General features: G+C 44.0%; 1 pseudogene; it reads right to left on the reverse strand.

The window, feature by feature from the left end:
- Positions 1–873: 873 nt before the first annotated feature.
- LOC126204602 (5S ribosomal RNA) lies at positions 874–991 on the reverse strand (annotated as a pseudogene).
- Positions 992–14,671: the final 13,680 nt, after the last annotated feature.

Here is a 14,671-nt window from a genome sequence, read left to right on the forward strand (position 1 = left end):
CTAAGTTCTGGGGGACTGATGACCTCAGATGTTAAGCCCATAGTGCTCAGAGCCATTTGAGCCATTTGAATTATTGCACGTTGACGTCTAACTTAGACAGTGGTGACATTAATGAGAGTGGGCCGTTTATCTTGAGGTGTAGGTGGTCTTGCCAAATATCACTGTCGCCACGCACGCCTTCAGTTTGTTCCTGATGAAGACAACGAGTCACATAAATCGAAATACTGTGCATGGACTACACAACCAGCAGAAAACCTGACACCTCAAGACGCAAAAAGATCACCGGGTAAGCCTGAAGAATTACACCAAACCATTATGACCACCTGCTAAATAGCTTGATTGTCCGTCTGTGAAACGAAATACATCACTGGTTCTGCGTATCGCCGGCCGAAGTGGCCGTGCGGTTAAAGGCGCTGCAGTCTGGAACCGCAAGACCGCTACGGTCGCAGGTTCGAATCCTGCCTCGGGCATGGATGTTTGTGCTGTTCTTAGGTTAATTAGGTATAACTAGTTCTAAGTTATAGGGGACTAATGACCTCAGAAGTTGAGTCCCATAGTGCTCAGAGCCATTTGAACCATTTCTGCGTATCAGGAATCCGACAGTATGTTTCTGGAGCTATGTTGCATTAATGCCATAGCACAGGAACTGAAATTCGCGTATATTTTCCGTCCGGACAGGCCTTGGAAGTCACAAAGGTACCCACCGGCCCCCGTGCTATCCTCAGACCACAGGCGGCACTGGATGCGGATATGAAGGGGTATGTGGTCAGCAGACCACTCTCCCGGCCGTATGTCAGTTTACGAGACCGGAGTCGCTACTTCTCAATCAATTAGCTCCTCAGTTTGTCTCACAAGGGATGAGTGCACCCAGCTTGCCAACAGCACTCAGCAGATCGGATGGTCACCCATCCAAGTGCTAGCCCAGCCCGACAGCGCTTAACTTCGGTGATCTGACGGGAGCCGGTGTTACCACTGCAGCAAGGCTGTTGGCAATTCGCGTATATTACGGTCTCTTATTTCCGTAAGCGGTGATGGTGCCCGATAACGACCCATATCATAGGATTTACATCACGCGAATTTGGTCGGCGATCCATCAACATGAGTTCACTATACTGCTTTTCAAACCAGTGTAGCACAGTTCTGGCTCCGAGACAGGGACAATAATACTAATGAAAGACGACATCACCGTCGAGGAAGACATCGAGCATGAAGTCACGCAGGTGGTTCGCAGCTGTCAGCTTGTCTTTCATTACTACCACAGGTGTCGTGCAAGCGCAGGAAAATGTCTCCCGTAGCAAAATACTGCTCCCACCAGCCTGCATCCGCCGTGCGCTGCACGTTTCCAGTCGCCGTTCACTTCGATGACGGCTTTTGTGGGACGAACAGCGACGTAGTGTAGCAAAAACGTGATTCACCCGAAGATCGACCCATTGATCGACGGTCGAATCCCGATGGTTCCGTGCCCCCTGCACGTTGACGTCGAACTTAGGCAGTGGTGACATTAATGTGAGTGGACCGTGTATCTTGATGTGTAGGGGGTCCTGCCAAATATCACTGTCACCACGCACGCTTTCAGGTTGTTCCTGATGAAGGCAACGAGTCACATAATTCGAAATACTGTGCAAGGACTACACTGTCGTTGGGTGAGCATGCGAACGTATAGGGGTGGTTGGCTGTGGAGCTCCATTTTCAATAACGTGCGATGAACGATGTAGACCTACTCCGAAACGCTTGTAAGTGCACCAGCTTTGTGATGTTTATGCAGGGATCCTACATACCGTCAGCTATCCTACTTTACAGAGCAGTCAATCCTCCGTTCCACACGTAGCGCCTAGTGTAGTTTCAGTATCCTACTTCTTTCCATAGTTGCTCACAAAATTAGGACGTGAACATTTGACCAGCTTCGCCGTTCTGGAGATAGTCTTTCACAGGCTCCGCTTAATAATAATCTTCTCTTTATCAGAGTCGCTTATCTCTATGGATTTCCCCATTTGCAGCCCATATCTTCGCTTGGGTGATCTCCCGTCCGTGTCTGCTCCGCTTACAATACAATTGTCACCGCGTTACCCGCCTTTTAGCGCTACCAAGCGGCATCCAAACTCGCGGTGGGGAGTAGTCATAATATTTTCGATCAACAATTTGTATACCTTTGTACAAGAGATAGTCCTCCCAACCACTGATGTGACATATGAAACTGGTGTTATTAAACGGAGTACAATGGTCCCAATTTTTGGGTTATATATTGCTGAACTGGTCAACAATTGATTTCAGTTGTGTTTATTAGTTGTCTAATTGCTACTCTTGGAAACAAACTAGTCAACCTTCGAAACTATTTTAGATATTTCTGCTCAATAATGTGTGAGGGGATAATTTTCTGGTTTAATTCATCATTTAGCAAGCAACTATCGATTGTGCAAAAGCGAGCAGTAAGAACAGTGTGTGGTAATCACCAGCATAATTTTGGATCATACCTGCGCTGTACAATGTTTCCACTCATACCTTACCTCACGTCAACAGTGTGTAGTGATTGGAACAAAAACATATGAATGGAGTGATGCAGTATCAATGGTGCCACGAGGATCAGTACTGCATCCATTTCAATCTCGTTATATGTTAATGATGTGACAACTATTCTCTGCCACAGCAGATTCCACTCATATTCTGACGATCTTCGGTTATATCGAAGTGGAAGTTTAAGAAATCTGTGTACAGTTATGAAACATGTAAATGCCGTTTTACTTGTCTCATCAAAGAAGGAGCAGAACACAGCTTTGAAACGTAACCCACCAAAAACACAAACAGTCTTAGTCGCTCATAAAACACATAACGTCTTAATTCAGACAAACCTTCCATCCATAATCCTAAGTGGCTCAGAAATAACCCATTCTTCAACCGCAAAAAAAATTGGGATGATTCTCGAAAATCACTCAGATTATAAAATGTAAGATCAAATCACATTGAGCCGGCCGGTGTGGCCATGCGGTTCTAGGCGCATCAGTCTGGAACCGCAAGACCGCTACGGTCGCAGGTTCGAATCCTGCCTCGGGCATGGATGTATGTGATGTCCTTAGGTTAGTTAGGTTTAAGTAGGTCTAAGTTCTCGGGGACTGATGACTTCAGCTGTTAAGTCCCATAGTGCTCACAGCCATTTGAACCAAATCACATTCAGCCACTTTAACTTCCAGTTCAGCGCTAGATTACACCATCTTTAGGCCTCTTACCTGTCTCGTAGGAAGAATCCCACCTCTGGTTCAGCCAAAATAGGGGCGAGCATTCAGTGACTCGTATCCGTAGATTGCTTGTTAAAATAGCGATTTCTTCGATCATCACGCGAGTCAGCAAGATATGATCGAAGAGATCACTGTGTTAAGAAGAAATCTACGAATACCAGTCACTGAATGCTCGCCCCTACTTTGGCTGATCGAGAGATGGGATTCATCCTACGCGTCGGTCAGGAGGCCTAAGGATGGTGTAATGTAGTACTTCAACTAGTTGCACAAATAAAATACAACTGGAACTTTAAATGGCTGAAGATGTTTTGATTTGACATTTTACACTGAACAGCCGAGGCCCCGCAACCAGCTTGTGTAAAGATGGACTTACAGAGATCACATGGATTCGTCTGAGGAGGAGGAGGAGGAGATTACTGTTTAACGTCCCGTCGACAACGAGGTCATTAGAGACGGAGCACAAGCTCGGATTAGGGAAGGATGGGGAAGGAAATCGGCCGTGCCCTTTCTAAGGAACCATCCCGGCATTTGCCTGAAGCGCTTTAGGGAAATCACGGAAAACCTAAATCAGGATGGTCGGACCCGGGATTGAACTATCGTCCTCCCGAATGCGAGTCCAGTGTAGATTTGTCTGAACAAACATCTGCAGTCAGTAATAAGGTGTCTCTGTCACTCTATTCACTACAGAAATGTGGAATAGTATTTACTTTAGAGGTTAAAAAGGAGCTCGCAGAGTCACAAATACTCCGCGTACTTGATTAAGGTGACACTATTGTCCAAGGACTTTCGTACGAAAGCTCGCGCCGACTGCTGTTGGCGATGAATTCTTGTGTGCGATTCATTTCTGACGCGCTACTTCGACTATATCACTCCTGCCTACGAACAATTATCAGGGCCAAGTACCGATAAGCAGAGAAACTACCATATTCTATATTTGTTCTATCATATTCGCAATCATTTCACTCCTTCTAATTTATCTTCAGCTCTATAATGAGCACAGTACAGCAGAAATACTCGTTCTCAACAAAGTAAAATCCTCTCTATATTATTATGTAACACTTCTATATCCTCTAAATCATTTCCTATAGTAGGGACCAGGCTTTGGAACAACCTTCCTCGAGACGTTAGAGTGATTGAATTCCTTCAAAACTTCAAAAGACACTTAATGGTCCAACCTGTATCACAATAACCACCTATCTCATCCACTAGTCTCACCTCCCCCACAACTTTTCCGTCTCCATTGTCTTGAGTGTTCTCTTTTTAAATTCCGTTCTTTCGTAACAGGTACAGTCTTCTGAATTTTCACCAGTTACTTTATCCTTTCCGCTTATTACAAGTCACTTCAATGTGCTAACTAATGTATACCACTCTCAATGCCCTTTCCTATTATTATTATTATGGACGTTGGTTTCAGGCGGAATAGTGTGGGAGTGTCTGCAGTTGTGGATCCGTCAGCAGCCCATCGTGTTCTACTTGACAGCAATGGATCACCTCGTCTCACAGTGGGATAAATGTCCTAAGGCATGTGGTTATTACCTTTCAATTGAACTATTACATTGCCCTGCTGTGGCTGGTATCCGGGTTTGATTTGACTGTCCCTTTTATTATTATTACTATTATTATTATTATTAGGCTATGATTATTAATATTAAAACCTATGACGGCCCAATGGCACCGACCAACCTCAGTGTCATCCTCAGCCCACAGTCGTCACTGGATGCGTATACGGAGGGGCTTGTGGTCAGCACACCTCTCTCCCGGCCGTACGTTAGTTTCCAAGACCGGAGCCGCTACTTCTCAATCAAGTAGCTCCTCAGTTTGCCTCACAAGGGCTGAGCGCACCCCGCTTGCCAACAGCGCTCGGCAGACAAGACGGTCACCCATCCAAGTGCTAGCCCAGCCCGACAGTGCTTAACTTCGATAGTCTGCCGGGAACCGGTGTTACCACTGCGGCAAAGCCGTTGGCGATTATTTATATTACTGTCACTAAATTGTTTAAAAGCAGTCAATTTTATCTCAATAAGATCGCTATTCTCCAAATGTGTTATGTAAATTTACTTTCATTATTATAAATGGTTTTATACGTAATTCGTGGTCAGGTAAAATAAATAAATAAATAAGTATTTATATTTATCAATTTCAATGTTGTAGATCTATATCCTTGCACATATATCACGTTGTTGAAATCATCCAGCACAGAGTACGTAAATAATGCAGATATCGTGACAGCGAACTTCGTGAGCAGATGGTTCAGAAATACAGTAGCAACAGTACTGGTTTTTATACACGTACACCTGGCTAATCTGGGCCTGTACTCGACAAGCTACCTTTCACAGCTGAATTGGCGAATGGTACGTGAGAAGAATGCCTGTAGTTATCCTTTCGTATAATGTTTAATTTCTATTGTTTTCTCGTCACAGTCATTTCGCGATGGATATAGCGTAGGAAGTGATATGTTGTCCGACCCTTCTTAGAATGTACGATCTCGGAAACTTAAGAGAAAACCTCTCGGTGGAGCACAACGTTTCTCTTGTAGCGTCTGCCACTGCAGTTTGTTGAACATCTGGGTATCGCTTCCATCTCACAGATCTGTTCAATATGGTAAAGCTCCCAGGTTGATGAATATACTCAAGAAACGGTCTTACACAAGTGTTTTCTATGCCTCTTCCATCGTGGTAGAATTTGTTTAATATTTATCCACTGAACCACTGCCTGGAAAGTACCTCAAGGTTGTTAAGGACTTCCTGTGGTTTGTTGTCACTACTGTAACAGAACAGCAGTGAATCTGTCGGCCTATCTATACGCAATACGTTACATTTATTTAAGTTCAGCGTACACCACCAGTCCTCCGCAGGTCTGCAGGCATTTCGCTACAGTCTTGTGGAGTTGCAACTTGGGCTCTTTCTTTACAAAACCTACATGTTTTGCCGGCCGGAATGGTCCAGCGGTTCTAGGCGCTAGAGTCTGGAAGCGCGCGACCGCTACGGTCGCAGGTTCGAATCCTGCCTCGGGCATGGATGTGTGTGATGTCCTTAGGTTAGTTAGGTTTAAGTAGTTCTAAGTTCTAGGGGACTAATGATCTCAGCTGTTAAGTCCCATAGTGCTCAGAGCCATTTGAACCATTTTGAACCTACATGTTTTCCTCATTGATACTAAGGTTAGAGCCTAGCTTTAGTGCTTTTGTGCGTCTTTCCTACTTCTCCCTTTAAAACGATAATGTAAAATGCAGATATGCTATGAAAGATACCGCCAACCTTTATTTCAAATCAAGACTTTTAAAAGTTGAGATATTCCTTATCTATCTGCCGGTGAACGTATTTTTTCACTGCCTTAAACAAAATTAATCTTTCGAGTGTGACATATTCTGCTGTTATTCGTAATTCTGTCATTCATATGTATTCACTTACTTACAAAATATTCAACGGCTCGAAAGCGAAGTCGGCAACGAATTGTTGTTGGAGACGTTAGACTGAACACATACCGTGTACGGTCATTAATTTGTCTTTGAACAGAATAAAAAATGGCCATGAGATACATTACCGGTCATTTGAAGTATATTGCAGTAATCTTTGTGCGACCTGTGCTGAGAATAATTTGGTCATTGGTCTCTAAACAGTGGCGCTGTCGATCTTCGCTTCCAGTCAGCCACTGGCTCCACTGTCCTTTATTTAATCTGGGAGGAAAAGGTCTAGTATTCGCATACAGAACTCTGTACTGAATGACTGTACTGTCTTTCCGAAACACGAACCCTGTGTGATAACAAGATCACTTATCACCATCAAATGAATTGTTACTCTCTCGTGGCTATTGTTGTCTGCATCTGTACGTACATGTCATTTAATTAAATTAATTCAATTGTATCGAATCTAGGGAAACTTTCACACTTCAGAGAAATCGGAGGGAGGTAATATTTCAATCTTTCTTATACACGACATCCTTATGAAGCTGCCTGCGTTATTCACTAGACTGTATATATTATGAATAGTATCGGCCGTATAACTCTCCACTGGAGTGCTACTCAGAGATTTTCATATTTATCGATCTCGGTGCGTTAAGAACGACGTGTTGAGTTCTGACTGCTGGGAAGTCCAGCATCGAGCCAGAAATCAGGTCCGACACTCGGTAAAGTCTTATTTTATTCACTAAACGACTGTGCGGAACTGTATCGAACGTATTCCTGAAGTCAAGCACCACGCCATCAGCCTGGGCGCCATGTTCTCCGGCGCTCTCGATTTCACAGGGGAACAGAGTGAGCTGCGTTACGCGAGATCTCTGCTTACGTAATTCACGAGGACTCCTACGTATGCTAGAAACGTTATAAAGCATGAGTATGAAACATTTCCATTATTCTCGTACAGAATGGAATTACCTGTATTACTTGACACCTGTTTGTTTAACCTTTAAATCTAAAGGGGGTGGAAGTGCTGACCCAATAAAGTGAACATTTCAATTCCAATGGGTTTATTAGCTACCCAGACAAACACATATACTTTGACAGGCGCCACTCGGGTAAGATTATTTAAGAGGCTTACATTACATAGAATCATAAGCAAGTTAATAAATCATTAGCCAAACATTAAGAACCGCCACTCAGGCAAAATATGACCGTGAGTTAACAAAGCAGCTCTACTTAGGGCACAACAAAAAAAAAATGTTCAAATGTGTGTGAAATCTTATGGGACTTAACTGCTAAGGTCATCAGTCCCTAAGCTTACTCACTACTTAGCCTAAATTATCCTAAGGACAAACACACACCCATGCCCGAGGGAGGACTCGAACCTCCGCCGGGACCAGCCCCACAGTCCATGGCTGCAGCGCCTTGGACCGCTCGGCTAATCCCGCGCGACTAAGACACAACAGAAAATGTGTACCAACCGAAGCAAGGCCCAAGCTTGTCAGGCCGAAGTTTAACCACGAACTGTGGAACCGACTGAGAGAAGTAATACTTCGAACCAAGACGTGGCTCCGTTTGTAACCCCACGTCGAGTAGACCACCGAAATGTGAACCAAGCAAACGCTACCGAAGAGGAACATACGAGCTCAGGCGAAGTCCACCGCCCGTAAGCCAAACTTGTAATCTAAAGGGAAGCTCTACGCTTCCGTTGCCCGCTGCCTAGCTCACTGAAACACAGACCACACACAACAACCGGAGGCAGGAAACTTTCCTTAACTTTAAAATCTAAGGTAGACCAGTAAATTATGAAATCAAGGCTAAACAATAACTAATTTCACTCGCAAGTCCTTCAAGTGAAACAGTACTTGATAAACACTAAGAGTGGAAAATGAACTGGCTCACGAGAACCGACACTGACTAGAACTTAAGGACACACATCTGCAAATACATCGATGTTGTGCGGAAGTAGAGCACACGCTTAGTAAGAGGCCTCAAATGAAATCAAACATAACATCACACGTCTTGCAACGTCTAACTGTACCGAAAGCGATCACATTGACAGTTAACTAAGCGCTCTTAGTCAGTAGCGTATTTAACTTGGTGTCTTGATTCTGGGGCGATTTTGCGAAGATGTCATCACTTCGAAAGGCCATAGCAGCGTGTCCCTCCAAGGAAGCGGGCACATCCACAGCTCACGACGTTCCCGGAGAATGCACAACGCCGGCCAACTCCCGCCGACTCCAGTACAACCACGTGACAACCGCCGCCCTGCCTCGGGCACGCCGTCTTCGCTTCCGTCCGGCACCCAATCGCCGACTCAGGTACCGCAGCGTAACGTTCTCAAAGCGTCGTGTCCTCTCTCCTGTTCGCGGTCGGCACAGCCTTAAATCTGTAGCCAGCTCAAGCCCAAAGCCAAACCTCTGCAAGAGGAAATGGATTGTACTCATGTCAGAGATACTACTGGCGCCAGTCCCACTAATGCTCAAACCCTTTTTCCATTCGATTCTTCCTGTTGTTCCAGCGACCTACGATAAACAGTTGTGAGAAGGGGAGCAAGTTATGTCCAATATTCTCTGTAGAATATTATTGCACAGCAGAACAGTTCAGTTTAGGAAGACTGGTTGGTTCAAATGGCTCTGAGCACTATGAGACTTAACTTCCGAGGTCATCAGTCCCCTAGAACTTAGAACAACTTAAACCTAACTAACCTAAGGACATCACACACATCCACGACCGTAGCGGTCGCGCGGTTCCAGACTGTAGCGCCTAGAACCGCTCGGCCACCCCTAGGAAGACAGGAAATTACTTAGTAACAAGTTAAGCTTCCCAGTACGCCAGCCGGCACGACAGTAGTCATTAGATCAGAAGGGTCGATGGTGTTCACCTCATTCTCACTCGAGTCTCTGATTACTGTTAAGTAGCAGTTTCTAGAAGATTGCTCTATTTCTCCGGTCCATCTCTGCCGCACTGCCGAGCGAGGATAACTGCGTCTTCTAGAGCTGCGAAGAGCCGTCTGAGACCAGAACGATAACTGCCGCTGATGAGCCACTCAGGAGCTAGACAGAACGGGAAGGAAGTGTACTGAACTGTGGAAAAAGAAGCAAAAAAGAAACAGTGAACGGGCCAAGCTCAAGATGTACAACGTCGAGACAGTTGCAAGAGCTCCATAGTCGTGGCTGTGTGGTCGCGAAATTGGGCTGGGCACGAGTTGTTCTAAGCTCGCAGCCTCTGACCCACGACAACGCGCTCACCTTATGGGCACCAGCGTCGGCCATGTCGGCAACATGCACTGCCTGGTAGGCCAATAGCGTCGGGGGTCACATCACCCGACAATTCGACGAGGCGGTTTGGGAAGTCGAGAGGAGGTGCATGACAGACTGAGCACTGCCGCACATGTCCAGTCAGAGAACCACAGCAGCAAACGGACATGAGAGTCCGTCCTCAGGACATAACAGAAGACGCCGTCTGGACTGTAAAATTACTAACCATTTCATACACGTGATTCCCCTTCTACTGCGTTTGCCGATAAGCATCCTAAAGCAGGTAGGGTCATCAGAAGGCCGTCCTGCCGCCCGTTCTCTCTGGTCCAAAAACGTTTACACATATCAGCAGCTCTACTCCGTGACTTTTCTGATATATCTTGAGCCAAAACATTGTGATCACTGCCCTCTACAATAGTGTATGCTGTCTGGTGGCACTATGGACAGAGACGGATGGAGAATCATCTTAGCGACCATACAGGGCGCAAATGCAAAATCCTCTGACAAAAGCGACATAATCGCACACCTACCACACTAGTACCAGTTTATATGCCAATTAGTTTCGCAGGCGTTGAAGAGACTGAAGAAATGTACGATCAGATACAAGAAATTATTCAGATAGTTAAAGGAAACGAATATTTGTGATGGGGACTGGAATTCGATAGAAGCAAAAGGAAGAGAAGAGAAACATAATAGGTGAATATTGACTTGGGGAAATGAATAAAAGGAAAACCTGTCTGGTAGAATGTTGGAAACAGCATAATTTAATCATCACTAACATTTGGGTTAGGAATCAAAGAGACCTGAAGACCACGGAGAGGCCGGCCGCGGTGGCCGTGCGGTTCTGGCGCTGCAGTCCGGAACCGCGGGACTGCTACGGTCGCAAGTACGAATCCTGCCTCGGGCATGGGTGTGTGTAATGTCCTTAGGTTAGTTAGGTTTAAGTAGTTCTAAGTTCTAGGGGACTTATGACCTACGATGTTGAGTCCCATAGTGCTCAGAGCCATTTGAACCATTTTTAAACCACGGAGAGTTTCAGACTGATTACATAATGGAAGGTTTCAAATTGTTTATATCTTGGTAAGACAGAGATTTAGGAACCAAATTTTAAATTTTAACGTATTTGCAGCATCAGGTGTGGAATTTCATCACAAGTTACTGGTTATGAACTGTAGATCAAAACTGAATAAATTTCAGAAAGATAGGAAACTATAAAAGGTGGGAATTTAAGGAGATGGGACCTGGATAAACACTAAACCAGAGGTTGTACAGAGTTACAGGGAGAGCATAAGGGAACAATTGACAGGAATGGGGGAAAGAAATATAGTAGAAGAAGAATGGGTAGCTTTGAGAGATGAAGTAGTGAACGCAGCAGAGGATCATGTAGGTAAAAAGATGAGGGCTAGTAGAAATCCTTGGGTAACAGAAGAAATATTGAATTTAATTGATGAAAGGAGAAAATATAAAGATGCAGTAAATGAAGCAGGCAAAAAGCAGTACAAACGTCTGAAAAATGAGATCGACAGGAAGTGCAAAATGGCTAAGCACGGATAGCTAGAGGACAAATGTAAGGATGTAGAGGCTTATCCCACTACGGGTAAGGTAGATACTGCCTACAGGAAAATGAAAGAATCCTTTGGAGGACTTGTATGAATATCAGGAGCTCAGATGGAAACCCAGTTCTAAGCAAGGAAGGGAAAGCAGAAAGGTGGAAGGAGTATATATGGGGTCTATACAAGGGCGATGAAGTTGAGGACAATATCATGGAAATGGAAGAGGATGTAGATGAAGATGAAATGGGAGATACGATACTGCGTTACGAGTTTGACAGAGCATTGAAAGACCTGAGTCGAAACAAGGCTCCGGGAGTAGACAACATTCCATTAGAACTACTTAAAGCCTTGGGAGAGCCAGCCCTGACAAAACTCTACCATCTGGTGAGCAAAATGTATGAGACAGGCGAAATACCCTCACACTTCAAGAAGAATATAATAATTCCAATCCCAAAGAAAGCAGGTGTTGACAGATGTGAAAATTACCGAACTGTCAGTTTAATAAGTCACAGCTGCAAAATACTAACACGAATTCTTTACAGACGAATGGAAAAACTGGTAGGAGCCGACCTCGGGGAAAATCAGTTTCTATTCCGTAGAAATAGTGGAACACGTGAGGCAATACTGACTCTACGAGTTATCTTAGAAGAAAGATTAAGGAGAGGAAAACCAACGTTTCTAGCATTTGTAAACTTAGAGAAAGCTTCTGAAAATGTTGACTGGAATACTCTCTTTCAAATTCTAAAGTTGGCACGGGTAAAATACAGGGAGCGAAGGGCTATTTACAATTCGCACAGAAACCAGATGGCACTTATAAAAGTCGAGGTGCATGAAAGGGAACCAGTGCTTGGGAAGGGAGTGAGACAGGGTTGTAGCCTCTCCTCGATGTTATTCAATCTGTGTATTGAGCAAGCAGTAAAGGAAACAAAAGAAAAATTCGGAGTAGGTATTAAAATCCATGGGGAAGAAATAAAAACTTTGAGGTTCGACGATGACATTGAAATTCTCTCAGAGACAGCAAAGGACTTAGAGCAGTTGAACGGAATGGATAGTGTCTTGAAAGGAGGATATAAGATGTACATCAACAAACGAAAAACGAGGATAACGGAATGTAGTCGAATTAAGTCGGGTGATGCTGAGGGAATTAGATTAGGAAATGAGACACTTAAAGTAGTAAAGGAGTTTTGCTATTTGGAGAGCAAAATAACTGATGATGGTCGAAGTAGAGAGAATATAAAATGTAGACTGTCAATGGCAAGGAAAGCGTTTCTGAAGAAGAGAAATTTGTTCCCATCGAGTATAGATTTAAGTGTCAGGAAGTCGTATCTGAAAGTATTTGTATGGAGTGTAGCCATGTATGGAAGTGAAACATGGACGATAACTAGTTTGGACAAGAAGAGAATAGAAGCTTTCGAAATGTGGTGCTACAGAAGAATGCTGAACATTAGATGGGTAGATCATAAAACCAATGAGGAGGTATTGAATAGGATTGGGGAGAAGTTTGTGGCACAACTTGACTAGTAGAAGGGATCGGTTGGTAGGACATGTTCTGAGGCATCAAGGGATCACCAATTTAGTATTGGAGGGCAGCGTGGAGGTTAAAAATCGTAGAGGGAGACCAAGAGATGAATACACTAAACAGATACAGAAGGATGTATGTTCAGTAGGTACTGGAAGAAACTTGCAAAGTATAGAGTAGCATGTAGAGCTGCATCAACCCAGTCTCAGGACTGAAGACCACAACAACAACAACAAGAAATTAAGGAGATGGGACGCAGATAAGTTGAAAGAATCAGACGTTGTTGAAAGTGTCAGAGGCATAATTAGGCATAGGTTGACTAGAAAAGGGGAAAGGAATTCAGTGGAAACTTCAAGAGACGAAATAGTGCACGTAGCATAGCATCAAACATGTAAACAGGCAATGCCTCATCCTTGGATAACACAGGAGACGTTGAATTTAACTGATGAAAGAAAAATATAAAAATGCAGCAAATATAGCGGTCAAAATGGAATAAAAACGTCTAAAATGAAATTGACAGGAAGTGCAAAGTGGCTAAGCAGGAATGGCTATAGTAGAGATGTAATGCTTCTGAGGCATACTTCAATAAGAGAAAAACAGAGAACGCCTGCAGAAAAAAGAGACTCTTCGAGAAAACAGAAGCAGCCGTATGAATATGAAGAACTCAGATGGAAAACCAGTACTAATCAAAGAATGGAAAGTTGAAAGCTGGAAGGACTACATAGAGGGCCTTTACAAGGGTGATGACGAAGTCAATGATACTATAGACATGTAAGAGGACGTAGATGAAGATGAGATGAGAGATATGATACTGCGAGAAGAATTCGACAGGGCACTGAAAAACTTAAGAGGAAACAGGGCTGCTGGAGTAGACGACATTCCGTCAGAATTACTGATAGCCATGGGAGAGATAGCCGTGGCAAAACTCTTCCATATGGTTCAGATGGCTCTGAGCACTATGGGACTCAACTGCTGAGGTCATGTCCCCTAGAACTTAGAACTACTTAAACCTAACTAACCTAAGGACATCACACACATCCATGCCCGAGGCAGGATTCGAACCTGCTACCATAGTCTTCCATCTGGTGTGCAACGTGTATGAGACAGGGGAAATACCCTCAGACTTTAAGAAGAATGTAATAATTCGAATTCTAAACAAAGCTGTTGCTGAAAGGTGCGAAAATTACCGAACTGTCACTTTAATAAGCCATGGCTGCAAAACATTAACACGGATTATATACAGAAGAATGAAAAAAAATCTGGTACAAGCCGACCTTGGGAAGAACAGCTTGGATTCTGAAGAAATGTAGGAACACGCGAGGAAGCATTGACCCTACGACTTATCATAGAAGATAGGGTATAATTGCGATTATAGCATTTGTATACTTAAAGAAAGCTTTTGGCGATGTCGACTGGAATACACTCTTTGAGATTCTGAAGGTAGCAGGAATAAAATATAAGAGCGAAAGGCTATTTACAACTTGTGCAGGAACTAGACGGCAATTATAAGGGTCGATGGGCACGAGAGGGAAGCAGTGTTTGGGAAGGGGTGAAACAGAGTTGTAGCATATGCCGGAAGTCATTCGATCTGTATATTGAGCAAGCAGTAAAGGAAAAAAAAAAAAAAAAAAACGTAGGAATTAAAGTCAAGGGAAGAGAAATAAAAACTCTGAGATTTTCCAATGAAATTGTGATTTTGTCTGAGACAGCAAAGG

Source organism: Schistocerca nitens, chromosome 9 (assembly GCF_023898315.1).
Source record: "Schistocerca nitens isolate TAMUIC-IGC-003100 chromosome 9, iqSchNite1.1, whole genome shotgun sequence".
Lineage (NCBI taxonomy): Eukaryota > Metazoa > Arthropoda > Insecta > Orthoptera > Acrididae > Schistocerca > Schistocerca nitens.